The sequence below is a fragment of the Bos indicus x Bos taurus genome, chromosome 9 (genome assembly GCF_003369695.1).
Source record: "Bos indicus x Bos taurus breed Angus x Brahman F1 hybrid chromosome 9, Bos_hybrid_MaternalHap_v2.0, whole genome shotgun sequence".
Classification (NCBI taxonomy): domain Eukaryota; kingdom Metazoa; phylum Chordata; class Mammalia; order Artiodactyla; family Bovidae; genus Bos; species Bos indicus x Bos taurus.
The window spans coordinates 36,242,439-36,260,952 of record NC_040084.1 but is presented as its reverse complement, the minus strand read 5'-3'; the positions used below and the strand labels follow the sequence as shown (position 1 = coordinate 36,260,952).

The 18,514-nt window shown below is 38.5% G+C and overlaps 1 protein-coding gene across 6 annotated transcripts in view; it reads right to left on the bottom strand.

Annotated features, from left to right (window-relative positions):
* Positions 1-18,514, bottom strand: part of HS3ST5 (heparan sulfate-glucosamine 3-sulfotransferase 5) — a 296,818-nt gene that overhangs the window by 227,749 nt on the left and 50,555 nt on the right. The window contains exon 2 of one of the 6 annotated variants that reach the window (XM_027551164.1): positions 17,044-17,098. The exons of 4 other annotated variants lie outside the window; for them this stretch is intronic. The gene's annotated coding sequence lies outside the window, so the exon portion shown is untranslated. The remainder of the gene's footprint in view (positions 1-17,043; positions 17,099-18,514) is intronic. One more of the 6 variants, XM_027551165.1, reaches the window with a different exon arrangement.

The following is an 18,514-nucleotide window of genomic DNA, read 5'->3' as shown; positions in this document are numbered from 1 at the left end:
GAAAGGCAATGCCAAAGAATGCTCAAACTACCACACACTTGCACTCATCTCACACGCTAGTAAAGTAATGCTCAAAATTCTCCAAGCCAGGCTTCAGCAATATGTGAACCGTGAACTTCCTGATGTTCAAGCTGGTTTTAGAAAAGGTAGAGGAACCAGAGATCAAATTGCCAACATCCGTTGGATCATGGAAAAAGCAAGAGAGTTCCAGAAAAACATCTGTTTCTACTGTATTGACTATGCCAAAGCCTTGGACTGTGTGGATCACATTAACGTGGAAAATTCTGAAAGAGATGGGAATACCAGACCACCTGACCTGCCTCTTGAGAAACCTATATGCAGGGCAGGAAGCAACAGTTAGAACTGGACATGGAAGAGTAGACTGATTCCAAATAGGAAAAGGAGTACGTCAAGGCTGTATATTGTCACCCTGCTTATTTAACTTATATGCACAGTACATCATGAGAAAGGCTGGGCTGGAAGAAGCACAAGCTGGAATCAAGATTGCCAGGAGAAATATCAATACCTCAGATATGCAGATGACACCACCCTTATGGCAGAAAGTGAAAAGGAACTAAAAAGCCTCTTGATGAAAGTAAAAGAGGAGAGTGAAAAAGTTGGCTTAAAGCTCAACATTCAGAAAACGAAGATCATAGCATCTGGTCCCATCACTTCATGGGAAATAGATGGGGAAACAGTGGAAACAGTGTCAGACTTTCTTTCTTTGGGCTCCAAAATCACTGTAGATGGTGACTGCAGCCATGAAATTAAAAGATGCTTACTCCTTGGAAGGAAAGTTATGGCCAACCTAGATGGCATATTAAAAAGCAGAGACATTACTTTGCCAACAAAGGTTCATCTAGTCAAGGCTATGGTTTTTCCAGTGGTCATGTATGGATGTGAGAGTTGGACTGTGAAGAAAGCTGAGTGCCGAAGAATTGATGCCTTTGAACTGTGGTGTTGGAGAAGACTCTTGAGAGTCCCTTGGACTGCAAGGAGATCCAACCAGTCCATTCTAAAGGAGATCGGTCCTGGGTGTTCTTTGGAAGGACTGATGCTGAAGCTGAAACTCCAATACTTTTGGCCACCTCATGCGAAGAGTTGACTCATTGGAAAAGACTCTGGTGGTGGGAGGTACTGGGGGCAGGAGGAGAAGGGGACGACAGAGGATGAGATGGCTGGATGGCATCATTGACTCGATGGACATAAGTTTGGGTGAACTCCAGGAGTTGGTGATGGACAGGGAGGCCTGGCGTGCTGCAGTTCATGGGGTTGCAAAGAATCGGACACAACTGAGCAACTGAACTGAAGAAAGGAGATCAGTTCAGAGACAAAGAAGAGGATGTGTGGAGGTTCAAGAAGAGAGGATGATGGATGAATGATGGACATATTACACAGCTGCTGGGCAGTACTAATGAGCCCTTTCAGTTAATGTTCATGAACTGAAAGTGAGGGCATTATCATGGTATATATTTTTCTCTAGAAATGTTAAATTGCAAGGGATCCTGCATAGATAGAGTGTTGGATTTAGTTATTGATGGAATTGAGGGTATAAGTTAAGGAGTAATTTTGATGAAGAGCCACACAATTAAGCTGGTAGGAGGGAATTAAAGCTGTGACGGTGTGAAGGCAGTGAGAAGGTGGTGGGATCAATGGATTGTAGGTTCCTTGGCATTGCTTGAATTGGAGTAATAATAATAAAGTGAGCAAGATGGTAAGACAAGTAGTAGTTGGGGATGCAAATAGGATTAGGAAAGGAATGCAATTGTTGGCAATTGGAAGGTTAGACTAAGACCTCAGGGGTGGTCGTGTCAAAGTAAGGGCAAGATAAGCTCAGATATTTACTTCTGCAGAAGCTTTCCCTGAGTTCACCTTTCCTTTCCTCTTGCCTTTGAAGTCTCATCATACTTCATGTGCAATTGTTTGTGACTCAACTTTACTTTGCATTGTTATTCAATAGGTACATTTTAGAGTATAAGTTCCTTGAAGTTTGGGAATGTGTCAGTTATCTTCATATCCCTTAGCACCTAATGATTCCCTGACTGCACAACTACATGCAATAAAAGCATAATATATATATTTGTTAAATGAACAGACATATAAGTAAATAACAACAGTAGTAGTTAACACTGTCTCTCTGTGCCAAGCATTCTCCTACGTGCTTTACATAATGTTACTAAGCTTTAACACCCTCCTGCAAATACATGATGCTTATAATACGTGTACAGTAACTGTGAGAAGAGAATGATTTAACTGACTCACATGTTAAGACTGTAGTCAGGGGATGTGCATCAGCACATGTGACAGGCAAGGGGCTTCTGGCTGAAGAAGGTCAGGGATTATTTTATAGAGTAGGGTAGGAAAATGAAATTAAAAGACACTTGCTCTTGGGAGAAAAGCAATGGCAAACCTAGAGTGTATTAAAAAGCAGAGACATTACTTTGCCTACAAAGATCCCTATAGTCAAAGCTATGGTTTTTCCAGTAGTCATGTTCCGATGTGAGAGCTGGACAATAAAAAAGGCTGAGCACTGAAGAAATGATGCTTTGGAACTGTGGTGCTGGAGAAGACTCTTGAGAGTCCCTTGGACAGCAAGGAGATCAAACCAGTCCATCCTAAAGGAAATCAACCCTGAATATTCATTGGAAGGTTTGATGCTGAAGCTGAATCTCCAATACTTTGGCCACATGATGTGAAGAGCCGACTCATTGGAAAAGACCCTGATGCTGGGAAAGATTGAAGGCAAGAGGAGAAGGGGTGACAGAGGATGAGATGGTTGGATGGCATCACCAAGTCAATGGATATTAGTTTGAGCTGGAGACAGTGAAGGACAAGGAAGCCTAGGCGTGCTGCAGTCCATGGGGTGGCAAAGATTCAGACACGATTGAACGACTGAACAAGGTACCAGAAAACTTTTTCTATAAATTGCTAGAGAGTAAATATATTTTTAGTGGCCATATGGTCTCTGTAGCAACTAGTCAACTCTGCCATTGTAGAATGAAATCAGCCACAGACAATCCATAAAGAAACAAGGGTGGCTCAGTTCAGTTCAGTCGCTCAGTCATGTCAAACTCTTTGTGACCCCATGAATTGCAGCACACCAGGCCTCCCTGTCCATCACCAACTCCTGGAGTTCACCCAAACTTATGTCCATCGAGTCGGTGATGCCATCCAGCCATCTCATCCTCTGTTGTCCCCTTCTCCTCCTGCCCCCAATCCCTCCCAGCATCAGAGTCTTTTCCAATGAGTCAACCCTTTGCACGAGGTGGCCAAAGTACTGGAGTTTCAGCTTCAGCATCAGTCCTTCCAAAGAACACCCAGGACCAATCTCCTTTAGAATGGACTGGTTGGATCTCCTCGCAGTCCAAGGGACTCTCAAGAGTCTTCTCCAACACCACAGTTCAAAGGCATCAATTCTTCGGCACTCAGCTTTCTTCACAGTACAACTCTCACACCCATACATGACCACTGGAAAAACCATAGCCTTGACTAGACGGACCTTTGTTGGCAAGTAATGTCTCTGCTTTTGAATATGCTATCTAGGTTGGTCATAACTTTCCTTCCAAGGAGTAAGCATCTTTTAATTTCATGGCTGCAATTACCATCTGCAGTGATTTTGGAGCCCAAAGAAAGAAAGTCTGACACTGTTTCCACTGTTTCCCCATCTATTTCCCATGAAGTGATGGGACCAGATGCCATGATCTTCGTTTTCTGAATGTTGAGCTTTAAGCCAACTTTTTCACTCTCCTCTTTCACTTTCATCAAGAGGCTTTTTAGTTCCTCTTCACTTTCTGCCATAAGGGTGGTGTCATCTGCATATCTGAGGTTATTGATATTTCTCCTGGCAATCTTGATTCCAGCTTGTGCTTCTTCCAGCCCAGCCTTTCTCATGATGTACTGTGCATATAAGTTATATAAGCAGGGTGACAATATACAGCCTTGACGTACTCCTTTTCCTATTTGGAACCAGTCTGCTCTTCCATGTCCAGCTCTAACTGTTGCTTCCTGCCCTGCATATAGGTTTCTCAAGAGGCAGGTCAGGTGGTCTGGTATTCCCATCTCTTTCAGAATTTTCCAGAGTTTACTGCGATCCACACAGTCAAAGGCTAAAACTTTATTTACAAATACTGAAATTTGAATATCATATAGCTATCACGTGTCACAATATATCCTTCTTTGGATGTTTTTCAACCATTTAAAAGTGTAAATGGTCCCAGGTAGTAGAAAAACTAGTGACAGGTCTTTGACCCAAAGCCTATATTATACAGTTTGCTGACTTCTGGGACAGAGAAAAGTCCTCATGGTTTTGGCTTAGGCAGCACTTTTCACTGTTGATAGAAACTCAGGTTGGTCATTGTTCTTGTTCTCATGCCTCTTGCCCTAGGGTTTTTGATATAATCTGATAACCATCTGAAAAGTATTTCCTGAAAACTCCTTATTAGCTCGTCAAAATTCACAGGGTTGGTAGATGCCAAAAAGAGAGAAAAGGTAACAAATAAAGAAGGCAAGTTTGGGAAACTGAAGCCTCTATCACATCTATGTTACTTCTTTTACAAAAGCAAAGACTAGAGAAATTAAGTGACTTTTTTAACTAACAGAGCTGGTTGAGAACTGTGGACTTATCTGGTCCTCATTCCCTTGGCCACCCTACAATACAATGCTAAGTCATGCTAAGTATTAATTAATGCATTGTTCTGAATGTGCTCATAACACTTCATCTGCCATGCACACAGAATGTTCTGTATGTATTTATTATTTTAATAAATTAACTCACATTTAAATCCTGGCATGGTGAGAGAGTAAGTGTTTAGTGCCATCTTAATCAGTGGGGTAACAGGGTTTTATGCAAGGCAAGGGTACTCTACTAACCAGCTATTAAAAAGCAAAAAGCACTCTTTCTGAACTAGTACAAATTCCATTTGAGTAAATTAGCCCATGATCTGCCATAGCTAAATCTCCAAAAGCTGTGACAGTAGAGAGAAGGAAAAAAAAAAACAAAAAACCAAGTCTCCAATGGGTAAAAATTTCCAGGTGAAATACATTAAATGACCACAGCCCTGCACTTTCGTTTCCTCTCCATAGCCCAAATTTCATAAAATACAGGGCAATTTCTACAGCTAAGATGGGAGGCTAATGGGCACAAAAAGGCCTATTTTCCAAACACATGCATATGTTCCCTCTTTTCTACTTGATCCACTTGACTCACCTTTGATGAAGTACCTGCTCTTTCCTGTATCCCTCTGTTTATATCAGGACATAATGAAATGGAATGATGTTTGAAGAACGGGGTTATTTTAGACACTGTTGGAAGACATTATGATCCTTTGGCTGCATGAGGACGAATCTCTAGCTAAAGAAGGGAATGGTGCATCTGGCAAAGAATGAACACCAATCAGACCTATTTTAGCTTTACAGGTTGACTTTCCTTTACATTAAATCAGAATGTTTTTGGCGTTGTGTTTTAAGACCAAGTAGAAAGATATAAAGAAATCCAGAAGAGTCACAGTTTTCCAACTGAAAGTTTCAAATATTAGGAGAATCGCTTTTACCCCTAAAAAGATTGATACATTATGAAAGTTTATTTTTTAAAAAATCTTAATTCTCTTTCATTCTATTCAGTGGTGGCTCTCCCTGGTTATTATAGTATCAACAGGGTATTAACTGCCAATGATGGATAAGTAATAAACCATGCTGGAAAAAAGAAGAAAATTAATTGCATTCCTTTTGCTTCTTCACAACAGGAAATATGCAGTTGCTTATAAGAGCAGTTAAATAAACAGTAATAATAATCTTAACAATAATAAAACTGTATAAATGCAAGACTTGGTTTTTTCCCCCTCTCCTTTTCCGTGTTGCAAATTTATCACTTCCATCTGCTGAATAAACAGATACATTTCTGGGTTACGATGTTTGTTACACAAAACATTTCATAGGCAAAGAAAAGCAGGGAACAGTTCCTGATAAAGGAATTCATTCTAAACAGCTCCATGCCTGAGTACACACATAGAAATTTCAATGACTTCAGGAAATGCCATATGCAGATATTCAAGGATGTTTTAAAAGGTTTAGTTCCAGAGATGTATTCCTATATCCCTTGCTGAGCAGAAATGCTTTCATTAAAGGCTGCCTTGTCTAGGTTATAGTTTTAATTATAATGGAAAAAAAGACTGACTTTTTTTTACTCTGATATTTTACAATATATTTTAAAATTCCCCAAACATGAAAAGGTCACCCTAATTATCCCTGATGAGAGAGGACCGTAGCTCTCATTTCTTACTTTTGGTAAAGGCCACCTGGGGTGGGCTTCTAGGGGTTTGGTTAGTGTGAGAAACAATAGATGATTAAACACAGCCACCCATGACTGACAGCTGTTTCCTGACATTTGGGTTGAGTCATGAGGGAAGAAACCCAAAAGGGACAAGGGAGCAGGTTTACACGTGCTCCTCAATTATTCTTCTGAGATTTATATAGCTCCATAAATGAACACCGTGCTGTAATAAAAAAATACATCAAAATCAATAGAAATTCTGTTTAATTCTTTTACCTTTTGAATTTGAGTGTAGGCCATTTAAAATGTTATTCTTTTTCTTGTCATTATTACTAATTTCTCTGTCTGGAGGGTGGCATTTTTTGTATAATCTTGCTTGCAGATTTACCAGTCTTATAGGATTTGAGTCCAAATGAACAGAAAAATTCTCCCCAATTAACAGTAAAATAAAATGCAATAAAATGAAAACGGAGATGAATTTAACAGCTTGGGAGGAATGTCAAGCCTTTTTCATTCACTAAAAAAGCAGTGATATTTCAGTATTCTTTAAAAATCCAATAAAGTGTGAGACCATAAACTCTTATAACAAATCTCCAAGGTTTTAATTGTTCATCAGTGTATTCAGATTTCTTGAATACCAATTTCCATTAGAAGCTGAAGGCTGGTGGCTGGGAAAGTAGAGAAGAAAGTACATGCTTGAAGTTGAGGTAGAGATGAAATGAACAGGGAGTGATAAGACCTCTGAGTGAATTTACACGAAAAAAGACCAAGTCTAGGGAAACACACTTTTTTCTTTGCATAAAATTTCATGCACACACGCAGATCTCAAAGGATTCCTTTTGAAAACAGATGGAAATGTGTTCTCCACAGCAAATGACAGAGTGCAGCTAACAAAATCGGGTTATCAGTAATTCACCACTCAGGAAAAACTCCGAAGTTTAGTAAAGAATCAAGCATGACAACAACAATAAGCTATTTTCATCCTGCTTCTACTTTATTGCATCAATTCCATATGGAGAAATAGGCAGCGCACTATAGGTTTACTGATCAATACTGGAGAATTTAATGACAATAAATCATCTATTTAAAAGATAAGAATTAGGCAAAGAAACCTGGAACTACATAAGGATATTAAAACTTCAGGATTATTCCTTGATCATATTTCTTCACAAGAAAAATCAGTACCTTCTGTCAATGTTTAGACGTGTGTGCTTGGGTGTTTATCAGCGTTGAACTAAAGCAAGGATGTATATGCAATGATCCTGAAATGTGAAAGTACTGCTTAAGGGAATGCCCTGTAAATTGTGCTTGTTCTTAGCATAGGATAAGAGGCATGAAGAGCAGCAAACTGCACTATTGGCTTCTGCAATGGAAGTATAGTTTCAACTTTAACTTGTTTTTTTCTATTTAGGGAAAAATAGGTGGAATCTGTGCTCGGTGTGTTTTACAAAGTTGGAAATGTAGATTATGCAGTGATGGAGTATAACAAAGCTGTCCCATATTTTTACTGCAATTGCAGTGAGATTTAAATGATGAAAACACCAATAAAGGGTGCTCTCCATTCTGGAAGCATCCACATTTGTATTGGCTCCTGAAGACTGTCCTTATCTCAGTGCTTCCTGAGAATGCCCTTGTTATAGTCAGGACATGGTCCAGTACGATGGTATTTACCTCAAAGGGAGGGGGCAGGGCAGGAGAATCAGACAGAGGGACTGTCTTCTGCAGGTGGCCATGGTCTGCTGGGCAGAAAAGGGCTACCTTTCAGAAGTTGGGAGAGAGTTTGGATGCACTGGCTCTAGTTTGCTGATCCAGTCAACAAATACTTACTGAGAAACTGTTATGTAGCAGACACTAGGGCAAGGAATAGGAACACTATGGTAAATAAGCCCTGGTCCCTAGCCTCAGATAGCTTGAGTTAGAGCTAGTTAAGTCGCTCAGTTGTGTCCAACTCTTTGCGACCCCGTGGACTGTAGCCCACCAGGCTCCTCCACCCATGGGATTCTCCAGGCAAGAATACTGGAGTGGGTTGCCATTCCCTTCTCCAGGGGATCTTCCCGACCCAGGGATCGAACCCAGGTCTCCTGCATTGCAGGCTGAGCCACCAGGGAAGCCCTCAGATAGCTTAGGGAACAGCAAGGAAAGAATTTCTACAAAGAACAGGAAAGGGAAGGCACTTATAATCGACAGTGATAAACAGGACCAAAGCAGAAGTCCATGGCCTGGGAACCAGAGAAGGATCCACAAAGGCAGCCAAACCAGCCCAGGAGGGCTTCTCAGAGAAACACTATCTACATGAACCCTGAAGAGAGTGAGGTTTTCCAGGACAGGGATGCTTGTGGTTATGTGTGTGGGTTACAGAGAGAGAGTACAGACACAGAGACAGAGAGAGGAAGAGGAAGATGTTGGTAAAAGTATTCCACATAGAGGGAAAAAAATCATGAATATGGGAAGGTGAAAGTCTTTCAGGGTAACTGGAGCATGGAGTGGGAAGTTGAGGTGACTCAGGCCAATGTCAACTTAGGAAGGGCCTTTTTAGGCCAGATTCAGGATTCTTCACTTGTTCCTGAGGACAATAGGCTGCTATATTTCAGGACACAGGCGATCATATAGGCCAACATTTGGCAGCCAATGGAGTTAAAAAAGACTTAAAAGGGACATGGGGAGCTGAGTCTGAAAGGAGACTCTAGGCTACATTATAGAGCCTTTCAACAGATAAAATGAGAATTCTGGCCACAGGCTGAAATTTGGGAGGTAGACTCCCCTCCCAATAAGCAGTGGGGAGGGAACCCAGGACATACTACTGGGAAGGGGATCAGAGCCAGTTATCCAAATCCAGTTAATAAAACGGGACTCAAAATCAGACTTGTCCCAATCACATAGTTGATTATAGCTGAGTCTTCTGAATATTGAATTATGAAATTATTTCCGACATTTTCTGTCTTTCACATAGCAAAGGGTGTCTCTAAAGTTTATTTCATTACACTGACATTCAAAAAGTTCGAAAGTATGATATTTTTGAAGTCGGAAAAAATATTACTCATCTCTTCCATTTTGGATGAGCCTTCAGAGATTCAATTTCCATTTGTATGCCTTTGAAGATAATCTGACCTGCTTATTCACAATTTACCATTAAACCAAAGTAGGGCACTTTCAGCTATAGACAGAACCTTTAAGAATCATAAAAACTAGTAAGTAATAAAGTCATAAACCCTCTCATCATCATCAGGCTAACAATGGAATCTGTAAACGTGAGACTATCAGGTCAATGGGTTTGTGATTACACATTGAAGCCATTCATTCTACTTCTTTAAGGCCATAGTCTAATAAGTTTGGCAAAGTTCTTTTTAGGAACAGATTTTGAGCATTAAAATGAGAGCTCAGATATCATTTAATTGGGAATGCAGAATAAGAAATGTACTCTGGGATATGTCTATTTCCCCAATAACACATTACACCTTTGTCTCGGTGGTCCCTTCCAAATATCTCAGTGTTTCACATATTTTATCTTACCGCATCTTTAGCCAGCTGGGCTTCCCTAGTGGTTCAAATGGTAAAGAACCTTCCTGCAATGTGAGAGACCCATGTTCAATCCCTGGGTCAGGAAGATCCTCTGGAGAAGGGAATGGCAACCCACTCCAGTATTCTTGCCTGCAGAATCCCATGGACAGAGGAGCCTAGTGGGCTATAGTCCATGAGACGACAAAGACTCAGACACGACTGAGTGACAAAGCAGCATCTTTAGTCAGTACAACATATATGGGTGCTAATAAGGGTAACACGGTCCCTTAATTAAAAATACATGATTTAAAATGACTTAGACTTTATGAAGTATGCCAGTGTAGTCTTACAATGTTAGATCTAACTCTTGGAATGATGGTTCTGCATAATACAGTTTTATCATGAAAGTTTTAAAAGCTTGTCCTGAATGTAATAGAATTCCTTTGAAAGGACAGAGATGCTTTTTGGCCAGCTTTTAAAGAGACTGATAAAAATAAACTTTTCTCCCTGGAGCAGCAGCCTTCAGATTCCTTGCCTTCCGTGTCTATTTTCCCATCCCCTGCGGCCACCTGGAACACAGCTCACCGGCTGCACTGATGTTCTGGACGTCAGGGTGGGAGGGGAATCAAATGTGAAGAGAGAGGTAAGCTTTTAACTCAGAAGTCAGTAAAGGGAAGGGGAAGTAGAAGATACTGTGGTTACCCTCTTTTTCCACTTTCTTCAGCCCAGGCATGCTGTGAAGTCCCTGAGGGAACACCGCAATATGTTTTAGCTTTTCACAGTCTGGCAAAGCCTCCAGAAATACACTGAATTGTTTATTTCAGATAGACGCTTTGCTGCATTCAGCCCCCAGAAAACAAGCATGACAATTAGCCTCCTTGCTGAAGACACTGGGAGATGGCAGGAAATTACAAATAGGAAGTGCACCAGAGGGGAAAAACAAGCACCTTCTACAAAAAAAAAAAAAAACAAGGTGCTGATGAAACTTGGCACTTGGATCAACTAAAATCAAGTAAGATTTTTGAATACTTGAAAGGAGTGAATTGAAGTCATAGTTTAAATTTGCTATGGATGGAATGTACATACAGAAATAATTTTTAAGACAGCATTCAGAAACTGTATGAATACATATATCTATTAAATACACATAATAGTTTGAACCCCTTAAGCACTTTATGTGGAGACATTAAGTGAGGAAATATTTTTCTTTCTAAAGTGACTGGCATATTGATGTAAAAAAATTCCCATCTTCTTGTTTATTTTGAAAGCTACCTTTCAAAAATGTAACACGCTGCCACTGGCATCTTTGAACTCACCATTCCATTTTTCAAGCAGTCTCGGAGTTGAATATACATTCCTGCCATATGCCAAGGGTTAGGCCATTAATATGTAAAAGAAGCTGGTATCCAGAGAATTGACTTTATAATTGGAGAACACCAAAATAAACCTAACACTTCTCTAACAATGCTGCACCCCAGCATCCCTGTTCTCTTAGGCTATTAGGCCATGTCCAATTTTCTCGGTCTGTCGGAGGATACAGCTGCCTCCATGTGCCAGGGAAGCTTTAATTATGGGGACTTTTCCTCCCACTGGAAAGCCTCTTCCTGCGGTTTGAAAGTCTGAATTATTCAAGCCCATGTTAATACACTGTACTGAATGCTCTGTTTGGCCCACCGAGGTGCACCTGGAACTGTTCTGTTTCCACAGATTCGATTTCTTTCTTTTCCTCTCCCTCCATCTCCCTCCCTCCTGTTCCTACCTTTTCTCATCCCCTTCGATCCTATTATTAAAGGCAAGAACCAAGGAATGCTGAGCACAGAGAGACCCATGGAATTTGGCACAGCTAATCTCATAGACTATTCATGTGCAATCACAAGAAAAATAATCTCTCAACTAAAAATTCCTCAAGTATAAAGCTTTATTCCCTAAACCTTTTTTTTTTTTAATATAAAGTAATACAACTTCTATACTTTGGTAGCCAGAATTTCAGGACTTTTAAATCTATTTCTCCCAAATCCAAGCTTTTAATTTGGTTTTGCTCCTAAAGTAGTATCAACAGGAAAATTATTAATCTTTCCTATTAGAGCTACACAGATGATACAGATAAATCCTGTTTTATACCAAATTCCAGATTTCAGTCTTTGATTAGTTTTTTAGGCTTTGCTTAAGATATCAACTGGAGAAGGAAATGGCAACCCACTCCAGTTCTTGCCTGGAGAATCCCAGAGACAGGGGAGCCTGGTGGGCTGCCGTCTATGGGGTCGCACAGAGTCGGACACGACTGAAGCGACTTAGCAGCAGTAGCAGTAAGATATCAACCCTGCTGCTGCTGCTGCTAAGTTGCTTCAGTGGTGTCCGACTCTGTGCGACCCCAGAGACGGCAGCCCACGAGGCCCTCCCCCAACCCAGTCCCTGGGATTCTCCAGGCAAGAACACTGGAGTAGGTTGCCATTTCCTTCTCCAATGCATGAAAGTGAAAAGTGAAAGTGAAGTCGCTCAGTCGTGTCTGACTCTTAGTGACCCCATGGACTGCAGCCTACCAGGCTCCTCCATCCATGGGATTTTCCAGGCAAGAGTACTTAAGTGGGGTGCCATCGCCTTCTCTGATATCAACCCTAATTTTCCTTTATTCTAATTGCTAGTCTAGTTTTGAGTTGTCACTGTGACTTCTTTAGAACCAAAGTCATCATCAAGATAATATGTGGTATCCTTGGATTAAGGGTTACTATGATTTCTAGACTTGGTTTGACATTCACCACCTGCAAGGTCTCTCAGAAGCTTAGTTTTCTCATCTATAAAGTAGGAATAACCATACAAACACTATCTAGAACCTGCAAAAAATCAAATAAGATTATATTCAGGAAAGTTTTTTCCAAAATTTTAAAGTAATGTGTAAACTAAGATGCCTTTGCTATTATTATTTTTTAATGTCACAAAAGAAGCATCATCTTTGGTTTATACTCCAACACATTCATTTAAATTAAAATGTTTTATAAGTCTTTCTTCTATGTCCAGTTACAAAAAGAAACTACTGAGATCCCAATGCAGACCATGGGGTTCTCCGCCTTTCCTACACGTTGAGTATGTTATTTCAGAGGGAAAGAAAAAGGTAGGGATGAAAAATGTGTTTCCTACAACCCCCTAAAGAGCTGTCCAAGTCCTCTAGTTAATAAACTGGAGAAGTTGTGAAAGTTATTGCCTATATTGAGAAATGCTCTTAAAAACTGTTTCAGGGTATCAAAAAATAATGTATCTCCAAAAAGAACCTCAAATCTTTTTCAGCAGCAGGTAGAATATTTAGGCAAAAAAATACAGACAGAAAGAACTTCTTTAAAATAACACTGCATGTATCTGTGGATTGGAAAACCTGATGAAGGACTCAGCCAAGTCTACCAGCTAGAAGCTATTTCTATCTCTGTACAGGTCTAATCATTGGATGGTAACTATATATCTGCCTTGTCATTGACCAAGAATCTGGTCTTAAACATTCAATGTCAAGAAAAACAAAACAAAGGTGATAATCAAGTGACTTTAAAAGTGATAACAAAATGGCTCTGGGTTCATATATCATTATTTAGAAAATAAAATATTCGAGCTACTGTCTAGGAAGAACTTAAAAGTCATTAAAGAATTTTAAAGTTTAATACCAAATCTATATTGGCTTCATTTTTCACATTAACAATGTATTCTTCATTGACAAACCCATTCACAGTGCACAGATCTAAAGGCTTTGTACTACGTTGAACCACTATTTTACAGAGGCCATATTTTTGGTGCTAATTGCGGCGTTGTCACAAGTCATATATTTTTAAAGTGTTTTTTTTTTTTTTCCTTTAAATGTGTCCTTTTTTACAGTGAAAAACCAGTTGTGAAATCAGTCACTTTTTAAGAATTGTGCTGTGAATTAGGAAGCCAGCCTGAGACAGAAGATGTAGTCTTAGTCACAACCTAGACCCGGAAAAATCTGTGATAATTTTTACAATGGGTTTCCTAACCACAAGCCAGAAAGCACTGAATCTCTCAGCTCCTAAAAGCCTGGGTCTATGACTATAGGAGCTAGGGGGAAAAAAGGGCTAAAACTCCTTTACTACCATTGTTACAAATCTTTAAAATATTTTCCATAATAATTTGTGGGAAGTAAAATTACTACAAGCTAAGAGTTTGTAGCCAGAATGAATGTATTCTGTAGAGCTAAAAAGTATATCCTCAACTTGTCTTTTTGTAATACACACACACATACATACACATATATGTATATATGTCAGTGTATATGAATACCTGTATATACATACACATATACATATATTACTGTATATTCAGATCAGAATAGAACAGTATATTTTAGAGAAAAAGATACTAAATTTGATAAAATTAAAATGGGGGGGGGAGAGAAAGAAAATATCCATAAAACTAAAATTCAAATTGTCTGTAGCTCGTTAATATATATACATTATTATATGACTCATTCTCTAAAGTGCAAGAATATTCTATTTGCACACCATTTTCATACATAGTTTTACAAAGTAAGATATATTGTTTAGTAAAGATCTGAATGATTACTGAAGTATATCCTATTATATTGATTAATTTGTTTAATAAAATAAAAAGAAGAAAATAGACATGTTTATGCTCTAGTGGGAAAAGTCTTCATTTTCTTCCCAATTAGATATATAATTGTCAGTTTTCATTCTTTCTTTTTATGAACTAACCTTGAACTAACAAGCAGTGACTTACTAAATTCTTTTTCCCTCAAGCATATAATTTTGCTTTTTACATTTTCTTGTGATCCACTTTCATTTAACTTTAGAAACTTAAAAAGTTATAATGAGTGATAAAAAGTCTGTCTTAATATTTATTATTATAAATAATATTTTGAGATGAAAAGCTACTTATATTTTTGTCTGCTAACCTTATTTCCGTGGAACTGTTAAGATCTTAATAACTCAATAACATTCCAATTTTAATCCATTAAGAAGAATGAAATAAAAACTAAAATCACGTAAAGTAGTATCTGCTTAGAAGACTTAAAGAGGGCTGGAGTTGTGTTTAAAAATTTCTAATATAAATTAAAGTATTCTAATTTCTCTTATTTAACTTAATTATTCTCTTATTTAAAATAATTTAACCTTTATTCATGGCAATTTTAGACAATCTAGAAAATACAATTATAAAGAAGAAATAAAAATTACTTTTAAGCCAAATTATCCAAGGTAAGCATTATTAATATTATTCATTAATAATAACAATATCATTTTAACAATATTGAGTACTTTGTACTGATCTCTGTTCTCTATTATATATAAATAATTTAGAACAGATAATATAAATAATCTTTAATGTACGAACCCACCATCTCCATTGCAAATGAGGAAATTAAGGCAGAGATATGTTTAGTAATTTGCTCTAGGTCAAAGGTCATATATTTAATAAAGTGAGAAGCTAGGATTTGAAACTGGACCCTCCAAATTACACCAAAGATTGTGATCATAACCACAACTCTACTACCAAAGGCTTTCCTTTGTGTATATAATATAAAAAGGAACTGTAATTTATATTTTTTCTATAATGTTTTTTTCCATGTAACATGCTATGAATCTCTTCTCACACCATTAAATGATTCTCCTACCATAACACTTGAAAAAGAAGCACTTTGACAAGTAAGAAATCTTGTAGTATGGCCGTTTCTAGCATGGTATGATTCAAGAAATCTAAACAAAGAACATTGACTGTTTTCTAACGTGTATTCAAATCAAGCAAAAAACACCCTCTTTAGGCAAACAGAAATTACCATAGCAGAACTGACCAATGATCTGATCAGTCCAATATCCTATTTCTGAAAACATCCAATGCTGGCTATTTCAGTAGAAGACATAAAATTCCCCATAAAGTACCTAATTGTGTGATACACTGCAGGAAGATGAAATTTTCCCCTTTGCCCAGTTTCTCATCTTCTCCTACCTAAAAGCTTCAGAGGGAATAATCCTTGAAATTTTATCCTACTGAAACTAGTAACATGTGAAGATGTTATTTTAACACAAACATATACACTCTTAATGTGAAGAAATGAGTTACTCCTGATATATTAAGAAAGTCAGAAATTACCATGGCTATTTCAATAAATAAATAATACATAGATTACACATAATTAATCTGCTACAATTATAAGAAAATATTGTGAGGTAATGTACAACACCAGTGAAAGCAACAGGTAAAGAGCATTTGATAAAATAATCCTTTCTCTATTAACAATGTATTATAAAATATACTCTTTAAGGGAGGTAACCAAAGGGCAATTATTGAGTGGCAAAATTCATTGCGTGTGTTTCTCCATAGTGCAGATCAGAAAATCAATGCAATCATACATTTTATTATGTTTTATATATACTGCTACTACATATATATGTAACATTTGGAATTTAATGTAGTTCTAAAAATGTCACTAAGGATATTAGTCTGGTAGCCAGGCAGACAGGGACATTTTAAAGACAGCTTTAAAAAAAATTCTTCTCTGAAATCTTGCCTTTCTCAAATGAAAGGGGACTTGAGAGGCTGGTATCTTCTATTTCCTGACTCTTGGAACACTTGCTCTTAGACCCCAGAGCTGCCATGCAGAGACAGACAGACAGATATAGGGACTTACAGATATAGAAACATAGATATATGACATAAGAACAAAAGCACTGTGAGTTTGACTAAATAGTTATATTCAGCTGGACAGATTGCTAGGTTTCATGGAGGAGAAGGTATTTACACTATGACAAACCTAGACAGCATATTAAAAAGCAGAGTCATTACTTTGCCAACAAAGGTCTGTATAGTCAAAGCTATGGTTTTTCCAGTAGTCGTGTATGGATGTGAAAGTTGGACCATACAGAAGGCTGAGCGCCAAAGAATTGATGCTTTTGAACTGTGGTGTTGGAGAAGACTCTTGAGAGTCCCTTGGACTGCAAGGAGATCAAACCAGTCAATCCTAAAGGAAATCAATCCTGAATATTCATTAGAAGGACTGATGCTGAAGGTCCAATACTTTGGCCACCTGATGTGAAGAGCCAACTCATTAGAAAAGGCCCTGATGTTGGGAAAGACGAAGGCAGGAGATGATAGAGGACGAGATGGTTGGATGGCATCACTGACTTGATGGACATGAGTCTGAGCAAGCTCCGGAAGATGGTGAAGGACAGGGAAGCCTGGCATGCTATAGTCCATAAGGTCACAAAGAGTTGGATATGACGGAGTGACTGAACAACAACTATCCCCACTGTTCCAGAATCTCTTACCTGTGTCTCTTGTAGCCATCCTCCAAAACAACCAGGATGTTAGATGTAATCTGTACTGAAAAATTTAAATAAAATATTTCAGTCCAATGGTGATGGGGACCATTGCCCCATAACCTCGAGGTTTTTCCCTGACCTAGTCAGCTACTAACTGATCATCCCTTCTTCCCACAATAGTACTGATCCTTAGTTCCCTAAGAAAACAGACTGTACTTTATGAATTTTGTATTTCAAATGCCTGGGACAGCTCCTGGAACAGAGAAGACATTCAAAATATCCTTGTTGGAACAGTGCCCAACACAGAGTAGGTCCTCAGTAAATGCTGGCTGGTGGAATATTTAAAGGGTTGAATGAATATATTTAATCATTGACTGAGTTTCTCTTTTTAATGTCATTTTTACATTTCAGTGTGGAATATACATATTTTAAAATCTATTTCATAGAACTACCATAATACAGCATTGTAGTTTTTACACTAAAAATACACTTCCTAAAGACAATTCAGTCACCAGTTTAAAAAAAATCACACATATTGGATACTGACCAGTACTATTTATAAATTCTCTTTTGGGTAGGAAAAGCAATACTGCAGCTGCTTCCAAATCAGCAAAATGTACAGCCAATAAGTCCAAGAAATATGAAGACATTTTATGTTCTACAAGAACAGAAACTGTAGATATTTTTATTTTTAAATTAAAGACATAAAATGGAAAGACACTGCACCAATTATCTTCCTCCTTATTATTTTTAAGTGCCCCCCCCCCCCCCCCCCCAGCCCAAGCCAGTAAGCCAGCCCTTAGGAACTAATTTACCAAACATTCTCCCTTGCTTAGTATATTGTTCCCATTTTAGGTAGGATGCAAAGAAACCACTCCAGAAGGCTGGTTTCCTTATAACTCTGCAGATGGTAAAGTGAAAGTGAGAGTCGCTCAGTCATGTCCGACTCTTTGTGACCCCATGGACTATACAGTCCACGGAATTCTCCAGGCCAGAATACTGGAGTGGGTAGCCTTTCCCTTCTCCAGGGGATCCTCCCAACCCAGGGATTGAACCCAGGTCTCCCGCATTGCAGGCAGATTCTTTACCAGCTGAGCAACAAGGGCAGATGGTAAAACCTCAAGTCAATCCTAACCTGTGTTTCAGTTTGTCAGCTGAGGACATTAATGCTTGTAATGTTATCTCCTTCTTGGGAAGACTCTGAGAACAATACTTTCTAGAACTCACCAGCTAAATTCCTTTTCAAACATGTTCTGCAAATACAAATTTTATACTTTGTATCATCACCTAAATGATGAACAGAATTGAAGTTAGGAAAAGCAAGCAAGATATACTTTCAATTTTTCAAACTATCTTTATGAACTTTGAAATCAAATAGTTTACATTCAAGTAACCCTCTTGACCGCAGTTCTTAATTAAGCAAAAATGTTCCACGGGTAACACAGTAGTGAGTTCTGTACCTCAAATAGAAAACAAA